At 57.2% G+C, this 17,174-nt stretch overlaps 1 pseudogene; it reads right to left on the bottom strand.

Annotated features, from left to right (window-relative positions):
* Positions 1-2,421: 2,421 nt before the first annotated feature.
* LOC136571074 (Fc receptor-like protein 3) lies at positions 2,422-14,842 on the bottom strand (annotated as a pseudogene).
* Positions 14,843-17,174: the final 2,332 nt, after the last annotated feature.

Below are 17,174 nucleotides of genomic sequence, written 5' to 3'. Positions count from 1 at the left end.
TATGTCACGTAGATTGCTATTTCTCTTCTCCCATCACATGGTCTTTCCCTCATGCACCCCTCTGCTATCACCCCTGGTGGTGTGGCCCCTAGTTACCCCTCCCCTCGCCCCTCCTCAATGGTATCCCATTGGCTAATGTTATCTTCCCCCACCCCCATCCCCTCGGCTATAAAGGTCCCCTGCAAGAATGTCACGTGCTCATTTTCCACCTGGGAGGTCTCTAGAGCCTGAAGTGTCTCTTCCCAAGCCAATAAACAGGACACTCATCCCTGCAGTTTCGCTTCTGTGGCCACTGGAGCTGACAGGCTGGCTAGCTGCTCTCGGAGTGACTGGTGGAGACTACGGGTCCCGCCACTTCCAGGTTCTCTACGAGAACCCTGAGTAGTGGCTCCATCTGCGGCACGATGACACAGGCGAGAGCAGGACTGCAAAGAACTGAGGTAAAGGAATGAAGGAGCAGACACACGTGTGGATGCCAAGGCGCTTTATTTCACCCAGGCAGGACCAGTGACGGTGTCAGGGAAAAACCAAAACCGTTAGGGAGGCACTTATAAAGGGGAAGGGCGCGACACAAGGAGAACCGAGGGACCAATGAACAAAACCCAGGGGAGGAGCGAGGGACACAACTGAACCAATAGGAAGGGCCCAGGGGAGGGAAAAGGCTCAGGGGACAAATCATATGCTAGGTGAGGGATGATTGACATAAAAGAGTCTCCACATGAGAGGGGACGGTTACAATGATTGACAGGTAACAGGTGGGAGGAACAAACCATTAAGAGGGAGAACATGGGGGGAACCGAGGGTCAAACCAAAATTTTAACTTATAAAAAATAACCAACTTTACAACAAAACCCATGTAAAACACACAATGCCACACATCCCCACATGGGGAAGAGCGTTTCTCGTCTTTTGCTTTGTCCATGTAAGTCCGTGTGGGCCAGGGTCCATAGCTAGCTGGAATGGAATCAAACAGCAGCCCGAGACACACAGATTATTACACCAGAGCTGATGTGCCGGGGCTGAAAGAAAGAGGAAAAGGGAGTGGAAGCCTGAGGCTTTGCAAGAATTGTGGTGTAAAGCCACCAGAGGTTCTGCTGTGGACCTGAGACCTGCCTGGGGCCAGGCGCTGCCTTCCTTCCATTCGGGATCATACAGAGCAGTTGCGGGTGTTGTGCAGGACGTGTGCCTGGCCCCGGGACACTGCTACGCTGCCACTGGGCGCTGGGATCCAACCTGCTGCCTTGGCGGCTTCTGCCCGCTGCCGCTGGTGGTGCCGGGACCGATTGGTGGCCGTGAGTTTGCAAAAGGAGCGATTTGCCCTCCTCCCTCCCGCCCGAGGCCGCCACGGCCCCTGAGGGGATGGAGCTGGAGCGGGGCGCCCCCTGCTGGCCGGGAGTGCTCCCTGCAGCGCCCCCTGCTGGCCGCGGTTATAACTGCCACAAAAACCAACAGCGCTGAGCGGGAGGGAAAGTTCTGCGTTTGTGTTGTTTGTTCTGTTCTGGTTTATAAATTTCCCAGTAAAGAGCTATTACTCCTGTTCATCAATTTGGCCTGGAAGCCCCATAATTTTTGAAATTAAAAAACGTTTTAGACATGTGTCTTCTTTCTATTCCAGGAACATTCCACTTCGTAGATATTTCTCATTTAAATGAGTGTCCCAATCCTGGGTTCCAGTGTGGATTGGACATACATGCCAAGAGGAGACATGGTCAGGGACTTGGTGACCACATGCCCTACCTTCGAAGCTGGATGGGCCACCAAGGGCCCTCTCCCCACGTGGCACTTCTGGTCAACTGGCCACTCAGGAACTGGCTTTGGCAGAGCATCACATTGCCCCAGTGTGCCATGGCTGACAGACTGTCTCACCAAAAGCATGGCCTGACCCACCCCTGCTACACACAGCTGTTCCAAAATGTCTCCAGACATCAAACTTTTCCTGTCTCTGACACCCTGCCCTGTGCCATGGCATGATCCCAAATGCCCTGGAAGAGGAGGAGGCTCCCACAGGGCCTTTGTGATATCCTTGTGTGGGGAATATGGCAGAGGATGGGTGTAGGACAAGGGACAAGAGAATCCACAGCCTCCTAAAGGCCGCTTTGGCCATCAGAGCAAGGAAGCTCCAGGGCCCTGCCAAATTCCTCTGGTGGAAGAAATGTTTTGGGGACAGCGTCTGGTGTTTGTTCCTTTTCGGTGGTTTTCCCTTGAAACCATTCCTTTTGTGGCAATTTGGACTCTGAACCTTGTTGCTGTTGCTCTTGGTTTTTATTCTCTCTCATTGCTGTTTCAGGAAATTGTTCTTCTCTCAGCCCTTTGGGATCTTTGTGCCCCCACGGGGAGGGATTGGGGCAGTTTTAGTGGCAGCACCGACACGAGTGGGTGCCCATGGGTGGGGACCCCCAGTGCCCCCAGTTCCCCCCAGTGTCACAGCACATTCCCGTAGATGTCACCCGGTTCCCGTGGTTGCCCCTGGGGTCCCCGCAGCTCCGCGTTGGTCACCTGGGGATCCTGGAGGGTGGTGGCACGGGGGGACGCTGCGAGAGACACGGGCTGTGGGATCTGGGTGGGGTGACACTCGTGGGTGACGTGTCCCTCTGTGTGTGTCCCCCCCGTACTCACCCTCTGCCCTCTTGGTGACCACGACGTGGGTGTACAGCACCTCCCCCTCCTCTGGGGGGGCTGGGGGATCCGGGGGGGCCCTGAGGGAATAAAGGGGATGTGGGGGAGGGGATGGGAGGTCTTGGGGGTTGGGGTAAAATGGGAGAGTGTGGTTCGAGCTCCCCACTCACCTTTCCTGGTTCTTCCCGGCAGCTGCAAAGGAAAGATGGGAGGGATGACTGTGTGGTCCCAGGGCGCTGAACCCTCTCAGGATTCCTGAACCTACTCAGGACCCCCAAGTATCCCTGATGCCCCCCAGAATCAATGAACCTCTCCAGTGGCCCCAACCAACTCACCCTCAAGAACCCAAGGCCCAGCAGGGACAGAGATCCCCCAAACACCCCAAGGGCCCCATAAAGAACTCCCAACATCCCTGCAGGACCCTCCAGCAACTGCCCAAACCCTACAGGACCCCCAGCCAAAGTCACAATTGTGGGGCTGTGGGTTGTTCCCTATGGTTTCTCCAATTCTGGGTGCCTCTAGAGTTCCCTGGGACTACCCTTGCCCCCACTGTCACCCACACACACGGTGCCACCAGTGCCAGGTCACAATGACAGCCACGAGGAGGACCAGGAAGGAAAGGGTCCCACCAACCCCTGCGGCCACTGCAAAAAAGAGAGGGGGACACATCAGGGTCACCCATCACCCCAGGGGTCCTGCACTCCCTGGTGACCCCACCTGCACGACACCACCTGTGACCCAGGGTGAGCAAGGGGTGACCTCAAGTGCCAGCTCTGGGCTGACTGCCCGGAACATGCGGTGCCCGTCAAGATGGTTGGTGGCCACACACTTGTATGTTCCCAAATGTTCCACTTCAACGTCCCCAAGCTCCAGGAAGGGACCCTGACCCACTTCCTGCCTATTGTGCAGCCAGGTGAAGGTGACAGGGGCTGAGCCCACCTGCACTGAGCAGCGCAAGTTCACGTTGTAACCTGGGTGCACCTGGTGTGACAGGGAACCGGGGGTGGTGGTGGCATTGGCAACGGGCACTGCGGGGACAGAGATGGGGCTGGCACTGGGCGAGGTGGGATGGGGGTGCTGCGGTTGGGGTCACCCCCAGCCTGAGGGTCCCGCTCACCCAGGACGGTGACATTCAGGGGGTCACTCTCGGCCACGCTGTCCCCATCTCTGACCCGGCACCGGTACTGGCCGCTGTCATTGTCCCCAAGGTGGCGCAGCTCCAGGCAGGGGCCGGTGCCCAGCGGTGCCCCGAGCCCTCCCAGTGCCAGGAGAAGGACAGGGGACCTGTCCCCATGGCAACTTCGCAGCTCAGCACCAGACGGTCTCGAGTGCCACCTTTGCCCCAGGAGGCTGCACTGACAGGGACACTCCCAAGGGTTGGACCCCTGCGGGAGACAGGGACACCAGGGAAGAATGAGGTACCCAGGGGGTTCAGGGAGGGGCAGGGGAACTCCAGTGAGGGAGAGGGGTCGCAGAGATTGGGGTGGGGGGGCTTAAAAATGAACCTCGAGGGATGATGGGGGGAACAGGGAGGGAACACCTTGAGTAGGAGGTGGGCAATACCAGGAAGGGTATGGAGACCCAAGGAGGGAATCCTGTGACCTGGGCAATGTGTGGAGACCTCAGAGAGGGGTGAAGGGACCCAGGGATGGGTGAGGGGACCCGATGAGGGATGGAGGGAAACACGAGCCAGGAATAGGGGACCTTGGGAGGGACAAGGGGCAGCGATGGCAGGACATGGAAAAGGTGTCAGGGAAGGATGGGGGTACCCATGAAGGGATGGGGGTTCTGTAGAGGGACTCAAGAAAGGATGGTGGGAGCAAGGGAGGGACCTGGGAAAGGTTGGGTACCCCAGAGCAGGCATCAGGGAGGGCTGGGCGATGCCAGGCAGTGTGGGGTACCCAAGGAGGCTGTGGGGGCTCCCCGTGCCCATCCCCGCACTCACTGTACACCGTGACGTGGTGCCAGGCGCTGCTCTTCCGCACGGACCCCCCCTCGAATTGCACCTCACAGCCAAAATTCCCCGAGTGGGAGACCCCCATGGCAGGCACCAGCAGCTGTGGGAACACCTGCGGGCCCCCCACCACCTGCCCCTCCCGGTAGAACACGTGCAGGAGGGGGGCTCGGGGCTGCAGGGGGCTGGGGGTGCTGAGGCAGCTGAGAGTCAGGGGGGACACCTTGGTGGGCGTGGGGGGACCCTCCAGCACCGGCACTGAGAAGAGCTCAAGGAAGGAGAGAGGAGGTGAGGACTGTCGCTCTGACTGCACTAAAAAGTGGCTTTGGGGTTGTCAAGATATTGGAGTTCCAGCCATGGGGTTGCTCACTGTGCACTGTCACTGTCACTGGTGCTGACCTTGACTGCCAGGAACCCACCAAGCCCTCATATCAGTAGCGGCCGCTGTGGTGCAGCTGCAGGGGGGACAGGGACAGATCAGTTCCCCTAAGGGACCCCCCCGAGATCCTTCTCCTCCCGGTAAAAGCGCACCCTGCTGAGATGGTTTTCCTGCCGGCACCGGCAGCGCAGTGTCACTGTGTCCCTCTCCAGCAGTGCCCATGCTGGCACCTGCAGCACCAGTGGGTCTGTGGGACAGGAGGATTACATTTCACTGATGAGACCGGTCTGAGGTGGGTGCCCATAGCACTGGGGTGCACTGGGACGCACTGGGACGTCCCTGTGTGCAGGGCATAGGATCTTGCCACACGAGGGGTGAGGCTACCCATGGAGTGGATGCCTGATTTCTCAGGGGCCACCCTGATTATTTAAGATCCCCCCTCACCATCTAAGACTGTCACAGGGGGCTGCGCCCGGTTCCGGGTCTGTCACACGTGTAGGAGCCTCTCTCGGTGACAGGGAGGCGGTGGTGTCCCTCCTGCCCCCAGCGCTGCCCATCCTTGTACCAGGTGGTGGCACCGACAGTCCCCGAGCCCTGGCAGGTCAGGGTCACCCGGTCCCACAGCACCGCCGGCCTCCAGGGGGGCTCCACCAAGAGCTGGGTGGGCTGGGACCCTGCGGGTGACAGGGGACACCAACCTGCCAGGGCCAGTGTAGGGCTGGGGCCATGGCATCCCCTGAGGACTCACCAGCGAGGCCAAGGGTCTGGGCTGGAAGGGAGAAGGGACAGGGCTGGGTGGGGGTGGCATTGCAGGGATGGCGCCACCACAGTACAGGGTGTTGTGGCTGTCCCCAAACTGTCCCTATGGGGACAGCAGTTCTTGTGGGAAAGTGTGTGCAAGTGGTCCCCAAAAGATTTGGAGAGGCAGAGGGATATGTCTGTGTCACAGCCACCTGTTCACCACATTTGTGTGGCACAGACACCTTGGGAACAGGGACACCGAGGCCACCCCGGGCTGAGGCAGAACATGGGGACACCATGGACACCCCAGGCACAAGAACACCACAGACACAGCCCATGCTGGCCCAGCTCACCTCCCCCAGCTCATGATCCCATCCCCCTGATCCCATTCCCATGGCCACATCCTCACCATTCTTGTCCCTGCATCCCAGTTCCCTTGTCCCTGTCCCCGGAGCTATCTGAGCCCAAAGGTGCCAGTTCCCACATTCCTGTCCCCACATCCCCATCCCCAAATTCCTGCCCCTTGTTCCTTTCCTCAAAGCCACCCTACATCCCCAGTCCCACCAGTGTCCACTGTGGATAACATGGAGTGGCTCTCCTTGCACTGGGGACCTCAGGGGACCCTGCATTCCTCCTGTGCCCTCTCCTCTCCACATCCCCAGGGTGTCAGGCCCGTGCCCGGGGCACTCACCCCACAGGAGCAGCGCCACCTTCCCGGCCATCCTGGTGTCCCCAGCCATGGCACTGGCTGTCACTCACTGACGGGGGTGGCTGTCCCCTGGGTGGTGGCTCTTTGGCCAAAGGGGAAGGAAGCAAGGTCAGGTCTCGCCCTCATGTGTAGGTGGCACCTGGTGGAGCAGGGTGGCCACAAGCTGGGGACAGGCTGTGGGCAGGGTGGTGACAGGATGGGGACAAGCCTGGGTGGGACACAGTGGGACATGGGGTTCCCAGGAGTAGTGGGGGCTCAGGGGGGTTTGGGGACACAGGGAGGGGGGTTCAGGGGAATGGGGGTCCCTTGGGAATGGGGGTCCTGAAGAGGGGATGTCACTGGGGATGGGTGTGCCATGGGAATGTGGGTACCCAGGGCTGAGGAGACTCAAGGATGGAAGTTCTGGGGGAATGTGGGCTCCAGGGATTTGGGGTCATGGGATGGGGATGCTGGGGGAATGGGGGCTCCCATGGGAATGTGGGTCCTGGGAGAATCAAGGTCCTGGGGAAGGAGGATTGCAGGGAATGAAATGAACAGGAGAGGGTTCCTTGGGAATGGGGTCCTAGGCCATGGAGATCCTGGGGAATGTCAGTGTTGGGATAGGAGTACCACAGAGGAGGGGACATAAGGAATGGGGGTCCCATGATTTGATTTCCAGGAGAATGGAGATCTCAGGGATGGGCAGTGACTGGGTGGGCCAGTGGGGCTCAGCTCCTTCCCTGGGTGCCTCAGATTTTGGGGTGACCCAGAGCCAGCACAGCCCCCACAAGGTGCCGGCAGCCTCGGTTCTGAGGGGCTCTGGGTTTGTGGAGCTGCTGCAGAGGTGAGAATTCTGTGGGGGGAATAGGCCTGCCTGTGGTTTGCTCAGCCCTGTAAGAAGCACAAACCCTGATGAGAGCCCAAGCAGTGGCTCTGAGAGGGCCTTTGGTGGTTTTCAGGGCAGGGCTGGCTGGAAGCTGCAGCTGCAAGGGAGCCAGTCCAGAAATGCAGCAATTGATCATTTGTTCCTATTGGTGAGAGAGCCCCAGAACTACTGCCAAGGCAACAACACTCTGCTCAACAACCTGCCTGGGATGCTCCTTCTTGAATAAAACCTACAGCCTTCTGGAGCCTCAGGGAAAGAATGTTTGGGTTCAGATTGTGGCCACCAGGTAGATAAGAGAGAAAAGTATGGAAATACCGAGCAGTGGCTCTGCCCACAGCTGTGGTGGGGCTCTGGGGAGTGACCCTGTCTGGATTCCAGGTGTTCCCAAAGCTGCTCCATCCCTGCCCTCCTCACCTGAGTGAAAGGCTGAGGGTTTGCAGGAATTGTGGTGTAAAGCCACCAGAGGTGCTGCTGTGGACCCAAGATCTGCCTGGGGTCAGGCGCTGCCTTTCCTTCAATTTGGGATCATGGAGAGTGATCACGGGTGCTGTGCAGGGCGTGTGCTTGGCCCCGGGACACTGCTACGCTGCCACTGGGCACTGGGATCCAACCTGCTGCCTTGGCAGCTTCTGCCCGCTGCCGGTGGTGGTGCCGGGACCGACTGGTGGCCGTGAGTTTGCAAAAAGAGCGATTTCCCCTCCTCCCTCCCGCCCGAGGCCGCCATGGCCCCTGAGGGGATGGAGCTGGAGCGGGGCGGCCCCTGCTGGCCGGGAGTGCTCCCTGCAGCGCCCCCTGCTGGCCGCGGTTATAACTGCCACAAAAACCAACAGCGCTGAGCGGGAGGGAAAGTTCTGCGTTTGTGTTGTTTCTTCTGTTCTGGTTTAAAAATTTCCCACTAAAAAGCTGTTATTACTTTTCCTACACTTCTGCCTGGAAGCCCCATCATTTTGAAATTAAAAAAACGTTTTTGACATAGGTCTACTTTCCATTCCAGGAATGTTCCAACTTTCCTTGGCAGATATTTCTCATTTAGATGAGACACCAACTCCTGGGTTCCAGTGTGGATGGGACAGACACCCCAACAGAAGACAGGGTCAGGGACTTGGCCACCTCATACTCTGCCTTTTAAGCCAGTTCGACCACCAAGGGTCCTTCTCCCTAGGTGGCACTTCTTGTCACCATCCATTCAGGAGCTGGTTTTGGCAGAGTGACACACGGTCCCCAGTGTGCCATGGCTGACACAATGACGGACAGATGGGGCCTGTCTCACCAAAAGCAAGGCCTGACCTACCCCTGCCACACACAGGTCTTCCCAAATGTCTCCAGACATCAAACTTTTCCTGTCTGGCTAGGGCCCCATGGAGGGCCGAGGCTCAACCATAAGCATTGCTAAGTCATGATGAAATAGCAAAAGAAGCTCCTGTCTTCCGCCTTTCAGACCCCAACTTATCTCTGTACCCCCATAGGTCACTTTCCCCTAACCCCTACTATTGGACAAGTTTGGATCCCCTTATACCCTATAAAAAGGGGCTGGTTTTGCCCATTCTGGTTATAAGAGCCGTCTCTGGAACCCTTCACAGACCCCTCAATAAAACCATTGCTTTGGAATCCCAGGACGTTTTCTTCCCCTCTCTCGAAAGTGTCTGCTTCCTGACTAGCCTGCAAGGCACCTTAGCAAGCAAAGAGCTGGAATCACAAAAGAGCTGATAATCACTAAAGAGCTGATATCCAATAAGCTTGCTAAAGTAGCCAATGGCTGAGAGTGGCCTGGGTACTCAGACACTCTGTCCCGGGAAGGAATGAGCTATCTGGCCTGTACTGCCTGCTCAGGGGCAAATTAGCCCAGCAGGGAGTCAGGATTACCCCACCCTGTGCCATGGCCTGATCCTGACTGCCCTGAAAATGGGGAGGCTCTGGAACCCCCACAGGGCCTTTGTGACATCCTCGTGTAAGGAACACAGCAGAGGAGGGGTTTGGGACAGGGGACAAGAGAATCCAGAGCCTCCTGAAGGCTGCTTTGGCCATCAGAGCAAGGAAGGTCCAGGGCCCTGCCAGGTTCCTCTGGTGAAGGGCACGTGCTGGGGGAAATGTCTGGGGTTTGTTCCTTACTGGGGGCTTTCCCTGGAAATTGTTCCTTGTGTGACAGTTTGGACTTTGAACCGTGTTGCTGTTGCTGTTGGTTTTATGCTCTCATTGCTGTTTCAGGAAATTGTTCTTCTCTCAGCTCTTTGGGATCTTTGTGCCTCCACCCGGGAGGGTGAAGGGCAGCAGCCCCTGGTTTTTAGTGACAGCCCTGAACTGGAGAATCCCATTCCTAAAGCCTGACAAAGCAGAACAAACACCATCTCTGCCAGTTTAACCAAAAAGCTGCATTTTGGACCAAATAAGAAGGAAATTCTTCCTCTGCCCCCTGGCACTGGGAGGAGCCTGCGGAGCCATGGGTGGACTGGGAGCACTGGGAGGGGGAAGGGGAGCACTTGGGGCCCTGTGCAGCCCCCCCTGACTCGTGATCATCACCCCAGGCAGGATGGGCCACCACAGGAGCCATGGGATGGGGACTCCCAGTGTCCCCCAGTGTCACAGCACGTTCCCATGGATGTCACTGGTGTCCTGCAGTTGCCCATGTGGTCCTGGCAGCTCTGCCTGCATCACCTGGGGGTCCTTGGGGGGGACAGTAAGGGACACCTGGCTGGGGGTGACACCCATGGGTGACATGTCTGTGTCCCCACCCATCCTCCATACTCACCCCCTGCCCCCTCAGTGTCCAGCCCCTCCCCCTCCTCCAGGGGATAAGGGGGATCTGGGGGGGCCCTGTGGGGATAAGGGGGGGTCTGAGGGGTCTGGGGAGGGGGTCAAGGAGAGCCATGGCTGGAGCTCCCCACCGACCTGTCCTGGGATTTCCTGGCAGCTGCAAGAAAAAGAGGATGGGGTGATCATGGGGTCCCCTGGGCCCCAACCCCACCTGAGACCTTTAAATGCCCACTGGACCCCTGAGCCCCCACCAGACACTGATTTCTACTGGACTCCCAGGCCCCTGCACCGAAAATCACCCCTGAGGAGCCCCAGAACACCTGAGCCATCCAGATACTCTGACCCCCTTCCCAGGACCCCTGAACTGCCTTGGGACCCTGATTCTTCACACAGTCCCTGAGCACCCCTTAAGCCTCCAGTGCCCCCATGAGGATACCCTCTCCCTGGTTTCTGCTGTGAGATGTGACCAGGAATAAGCAAGGCAGGCTCCCACTTAGAAATAAAGAGAACAAAACTTTATTAACTACACTACAACTATATATAAAAAGGAACACACACAGGAAAAATGAAAACCTTACAAATACATTTCCTCCTCCCCCCACCAAATTTCCAATACAATACATCTATTCCCCAAATCACCAACTCTTGGTCCAGCACCACCCTTCAGACAATCAATCCTCAGTTCATCAAGAGGAGAGGAGTCCTTCTTGTACCATGGGCTTCCCCTGGAAACACAGTCGAAGCCTCATGTGTTTCCGTGTCACTTGCGGCACTGCCCAGAGTACATCTGCCGTCGTGACCTCTTCCTTTCATGTCCAGTGTTCTCACCACTGAACATGGACCAGGGCTGCTTCTAGGGTCGTCCTTTTAAGGATGCTTTGTCCCGTTCCAAAAAGAGCACAGTCTCTCCTTTGGGACACCTGTCCCCCTCATATATTTTCACCCCCTGGGGCCAAGGGGTACCAATACTGAACCCTCTTGGTTCTGAGGCATTGCCTCCCCCTAGATGCAGTCTCTGTATCACAAGGAACATGGTTCTGTCCATGGCTGTACAAAAAGAGTCCAGCAAAAGCCACTCCATCATCTCTTCCCACTAAGATTCTTCTCTATTCTTCCACTATCTCTCACTCGCCCAGACCTCTCTCACACTTGCCCATTTCCTTCCTCATCTTCCACTCTATCTCTCTTCTAGGAAAGGTCAATGTTCTGTAAAGTTTTCATTGTCCGAAAAGGGTTAAAAACTCGAAAACTTGGGCTCTGCCTTCTCAGGAACTCCCACAGCAGCCGGACACCTTCTCGCTGCATCCTCCCCCCCGCCTCCGCTTCTCCTTCTCAGCCGTGCTGCCGGCACATGTTATCAAGTTTCAAGGTAGCACAGTCCCAAGCACAAGCTGTACTCTCTCTCTCCCCTGGGGGTTGTTTCCCAATGCCTCCTGGTGCTTCTCCCACCCTTCCATCCTCGGGGCCTCTTCACCTCCCCTCTCGGTCAAAGCCTCGGCCTACCTCACCCGGCCGCATGGCTTCCCATTCCCTGCCCAGCAGGAGCAGCTGGACAGGGGAGAGATCCGAACTCTTTCCTCACCGGAACCCAAGAGAGACTCCCAGGCGAGAGTTCTACTTTTAACTCTGTGTTCTCAGAGGTGGATCCAATGTCCTAATGGCCAGATTAGATGCCAATATTAAAATCTGAACATCCATTGGCCTGACCAGAGCATCCCAGAAAACACATTTCCTGTCAAACCACCACAAAGAACCACAAGAATGGAATGCAGGGAAGCCTCCAAACTGCTTCAGGATCCCTGAAGAGCTCTAAACATCCCTGCACAACTCTCCAACATCTCCCTAAAAGCACCCAGGAAATCCCAGTGTCACCCCAATATTCCTCAAGGCCCTTCCTGGGACAGCCCAGGACCCTCCAAAATGTCCCCAAACCTGTGAGCACCCAAAGCAAAGGTCAAGGGGGGCTCAGGTTCCCCCCCCATATGGAGCTTTGGGTGATGTCCTAATGGCTCCCCAGTCTGTGGGGCTTGGCCCCCGTTCCTGTAGGACCTCGTCCACCCCCATTGTCACCCACCCCGGCAGTGCCACCAGTGACAGCCCCCAATGACAGCCAGGAGCAGGAGCAGGAACAGGAGGGTCCTGCCGACATTCACAGCCACTGCTGGGGACAGAGGGGACACACTGAGATCACCCTGAACCCCGGGGGTCCTGAACAGCCCGATGACCCCCTGTGACTCCACCTGTGACCCAGGGTGACCAAGGTGTCACTACCAGGACCACCTCAGGGCTGAGTGCCTGGAACACACGGTGCCGAAGCTGGTTGGTGGCCACACACTGGTAGGTGCCCGAATGTCCCATATTGATGTTCCCAAGCTCCAGGAGGGGACCCAGGGCCACCTCCTGCCCATTGTGCAGCCAGGTGAAGGTGACAGGGGCTAAGCCCACTTGCACTGAGCAGCGCAGGGTCACGGGGTCACCTGCACAGACCTGGTATGACAGGGGTCTGAGGGTGATGGTGGCATTGGCCACGGGCACTGTGGGGACACAGACAGGACTGAGGCCACAGGGAGGGGCTGGCAGCCGGTGTGGGGGGACAAGGATGAGGTGGATGGATGTGATGGGGGATTTTGGGGATGGGGTCACACCACGGAGGAGTGAGGGGACACAGGTGAGAGGCAAAGGAACACAAAAAAGGTTTCAGGGGGACATGGAGGTTCCCAGGCAGGGCACCCGAGGAGGCTGTAGGGGCTCCCCATGCCCATCCCCGCACTCACTGCACACCATGACGCAGAGCCGGGTGCTGCTCGTCTGCACAGCCCCCCCCCACCTCAGAGCGCACCTGACAGCTGTAATTCTCCAAGCGGGAGACCCCCACACACCCCCCCCACCTGCGGGGACCCCTGCATGTCCCTCACCATCTGCCCGTCCCGGTAGAACATGTGCAGGAGGGGGGCTTGGGGCCGCAGGGGGCTGGGGGTGCTGAGGCAGCTGAGAGTCAGGGGGGACCCCAGGGTGGGTTCGGGGGGACCCTCCAGCATTGGCACCGAGAAGAGCTCAGGGAAGGAGAGGGGAGGTGAGGACTGTGACTCTGATTCCTCTGGGAAGTGGCTTTGGGGGTGTCAGGAGATTGGAGTTCCAGCTGTGGGGGTGCTCACCCTGCACTGTCACTGGCGCCGAGAGCACCCACGATGACACTTCAGAGCCCCCCCAGCTCTCACAGCAGTAGCGGTTGCTGTGGTGCAGTGGCAGAGGGGACAAGGATGGCTCGGTCCCACTGAGGGACCTCCCCACCTCCTTGTCCCCATGGTAGAATTGCACCTTGGTGACTGACATGTCCCACCAGCGCTGGCAGCGCAGTGTCACCATGTCCCCATCCAGCAGCACCCACGCCGGCACCTCCAGCACCAACCAGGCTGCAGGAGAGAAGGGTCCTGTCAAACCATAATATCCCCATATGATGGAGATTCCCTCATTGGGTCACACACAGCGCACCAGGGATCCCCAATTCCAGCATGGTTTATCCCACTCTGGGATGCTCTGGGATATCCCCAGAGCAGGGGACAGGCTCTGGTCACAGAGGAGGTGACCCATAGAGCAGAGTGCACCAAGAGCCCTTGGGGTCCCCACAGTACCAGGCTGGAGACACCCAAACCTCCCTCACCATTTAAGACTCTCATGGGGAGGCTGAGCCCCGTGCCGGGTCCGTCACACGTGTAGGTGCCATGGGACACCAGCCTGCCAGGGACACTGCAGGGCTGGGGACAGTGGGGTGGGGCCATGGCATCCCCCAAGGACTCACCAGCGAGGCCAAGGGTCTGGGCTGGAAGGGAGAAGGGACAGGGCTGGGTGGGGGTGGCACTGCAGGGACAGCAACACCTGGACTACAGGCAGTGTGGGGGCTGTCCCCAAACTGTCCCTGTGGGGACAGCAGTTCTTGTGAGAACGTGTGGGATGGTGGTCCCCAAAAGTTTTGGCTAGGCAGGAGAACATGTCTGTGTCACAGCCACCCATGCACCATATCCATGTGGCACAGACACCTTGGGAACTATAGTAGAGGTGGCCTTTGAGTCCTAGCAAAATAGAAGTATTGTACTTGAATATCTGTATATAGGCTTTGCCCCGGGAGGTCCCAGTTGTCCTTGATGGGCTGCAGCTGTGACTAATGAAGATAACTGGGATAAAAGGGGGCGGGTTAGCCATTCAGGGAGAGCCTTGGAGGAGTCCAGAACTGAGAAGGATTAACATGCAGAAGAAGGAGTCTGTGCTGTAAAGATCTGCAGCCATAAGAATGCACCGAGGAGGTATGGGACTTTAGAAATCTGATAACAACAGTATTGGACTCTAGAAATTGAACAACATCAGGGAACAGGGACACCGAGGCCACCCTGGGCTGAGGCAGAACATGGGGACAACCATGGACACCTCGGCATGAGGACACCACAGACACAGCCTATGCTGGCCCAGCTCACCCCCACCAGCTCATGATCCCATCCCCATGGCCATGTCCTCACCATTCTTGTCCCTATCTGTCCCTGCATCCCAGTTCCCTTGTCCCTATCCCCAGAGCTACCTGAGCCCAAAGGTGCCAGTCCCCACATTCCTGTCCCCCCATCCCCAAATTCCTGTCTGCTGTTCCTTTCCCCAAAGCCACCCTACATCCCCAGTCACACCAAGGTCCACTGTGGGTAACATGGACTGGCACTGCTGGCATTGGGACCTCAGGGGATCCCGCAGCCCCCCCCATGACCCCTCCCGTCCCCATCCCTGGGTGTCAGGCCCGTGCCCGGGGCACTCACCCCACAGGAGCAGTGCCACCTTCCTGGCCATCCCGGTGTCCCCAGCCATGTGCACTGGCTATCACTCGCTGCTGTGGCCACCACTCCCCTGGCTGGCGGCTCTTTGCATGAAGGGGAAGGAAGCGAGGTCACATCTGTCCCCATGTGTAGGTGGCCCTTGGTGGGGGCAGGGTGGCCACAAGCTAGGCACAGGCTGTGGACATGATGGGATAGTCTGGGGACATGGTGGGGGATGGTCTTGCCAGGAGTGGGGGGCTCAGGGGTGTGGGGAACCAAGGATGGGTGTCCAGGGGAATTGGGGTCTCCATGCCTGGGGGCATTCACAGATGGGGGTGCTGTGGGATCATGGTCCCCAGGGATTTGGGGTCACGGCAGAGGGTGCCAGCATTGGGAGTGCAGCGGGGAGAAGGGGACCCTTGAGAATAGGGGTTCTGGGGGAAGAAGCAGCCCATGGCAATGGTGGTGCTGGGCAATGGCAGTTCTGGGATGGGGGTCCCCAGGGAGGAGAGACCAAGGCAATGGGGGTCCCATGGTTGGGTTTCCAGGGGAATGGGGGTGCCAGGGATGGGCAATGGCTGGGTGGGCACAGGGGTCAAAGCTGCTTCCCTGGGTGCTTCAGATTTGGTGTGACCCAGGGCCCAGCACTTCCCCCCTGGGGTGCTCATTTCCTGGGCAGGTTTCACATGGGGGTCCTGGGTAGCTCTGCCTCTGTGCCATCCCCTGCCCTTGACTTTTTCCTCTCTTTATTTATTTCCTTATTTTCCTCACTTTTGTGCCCTCTCCCCTCACCCCCAGTTCCTGACTCAGCAATCCAATTGTGTACCTGAGCAGGGAATGCATTGGGGGCACACAGGGCAGGGGAAATAGGGGGTGTGGGGGTGCAGGAAAGGGTTGGGAGGCTGTGGGAGATGGAGGTGTTGGGCTGTGCACCCTCAACACTTTCACTTTCCTTTTCCTGGACAAGAAGGAAGAGGCTGTTTGCGCTCAGTTTCGGATGCGAAAGGGGGGGTTCTGTCCTGGGGTGGCACATCCTGTCCTGGGGAGATCCTGTCCCAGGGGGTGACACATCCTGGCATGGGGCATCCTGTCCCAGGGAGTGGCAGTTCCTGAAATGTGCCTGCACATTCCTGGTCGGGTGCCTGTCCCAGGCGTGGCACATCCTGGGGACCCCTGTCAATGCAAGTGTGGGGCCCAGCCATGGCCCAGCCCCACTGCACAGGGATGGCCATTGCCCAGCCCTGCTCTGCCCAGCCCCAGGTGGGTCCCCCCTGCCCCCTTGGCTTTGATTCTGGCAGCTTTTGAGCTGCTGCAAAGGTGAGAATTCTGTGCATGGAAAAAGGCCCTGCCTGTGGTTTGCTCAGTCCTGCAAGAAGCACAAAGCCCAAAGGGAGCCCAATCAGTGGCTCTGTGAGGGCCTTTGATGGTTTTCAGAGCAGGGTTGGCTGGAAACTCCCCCTTCAGGGGCAGCTGAGAGGGGGAACCAGTCTGGAAATGCAGCAACTGATCGTTTTGTCCCTTTGCCCAAGGGATTGAGAGAGCCCCAGAACTCTACTGCAAATCCCACACCATTTTGCTCAACAACCTGACCTGGACCCTCTTCCTCCTCCCTGCCTTGCCATGGATGGACAGTGCCCGGATGCCCCGCGCCCACCACAGCCGCTCTCTCACTGCCCTCCACACCTGGATGGGGAGAGAAAATTGAATGAAAGGTTCCTGGGTTGAGACAAGGACCAGGAGAGATCACTCATCAAATCCTGTCACGGGTACAAGTGCCTCGGAATTAGAGATATGAATTGAATTTATTGCTGACAAAATCAGAGCAGGATAAGGAGAAATCAAATAAACATCAGTATACCTTTTACCTGTTGTGAATAACAATGTGCTCATTGGTTTTCACGATTATATTGGTTTTTCCAAATTATTTCGATATAATACAATTTCTAATTCCTTCTTAACTGTTTTTGATACACTACAGTTTGTCAGCCTTTTTACTTTAATCCCTGTGTAGACCATATATTTTAGTGTGATAAATATGTTACTGTTTAAGCTCAGTCAAAATATCAAGATAGAGACAATGTGCTGTGTACTACAACATTAACTGTTGCAGAAGTAGCTAATGCCTTTATTTGTGTAACTAAGTGACAATGGTGAGAATGACTCAGATAATTTTGTGAAATAGCTAATGTTGATTTAATGTACTGGTGGAGTGTCTCATCTGTATGATAAGAACACATTGAAAATTAGCATGTAAATAAACATCAAAAGAAAGAATGCAAAGAGGAATTTACCACTGATCCTTCAGTTATCAAGAACTGTCAATCCACAGAACAGGGGAACCTTGTGAGTACATAAAATATATAAAT

The sequence above is a fragment of the Molothrus aeneus genome, unplaced genomic scaffold, assembly GCF_037042795.1.
Source record: "Molothrus aeneus isolate 106 unplaced genomic scaffold, BPBGC_Maene_1.0 scaffold_60, whole genome shotgun sequence".
In the NCBI taxonomy this organism is placed as follows: domain Eukaryota; kingdom Metazoa; phylum Chordata; class Aves; order Passeriformes; family Icteridae; genus Molothrus; species Molothrus aeneus.
The sequence above is the reverse complement of the archived record's forward strand: the minus strand, read 5'-3'. Positions and strand labels throughout refer to the sequence as shown.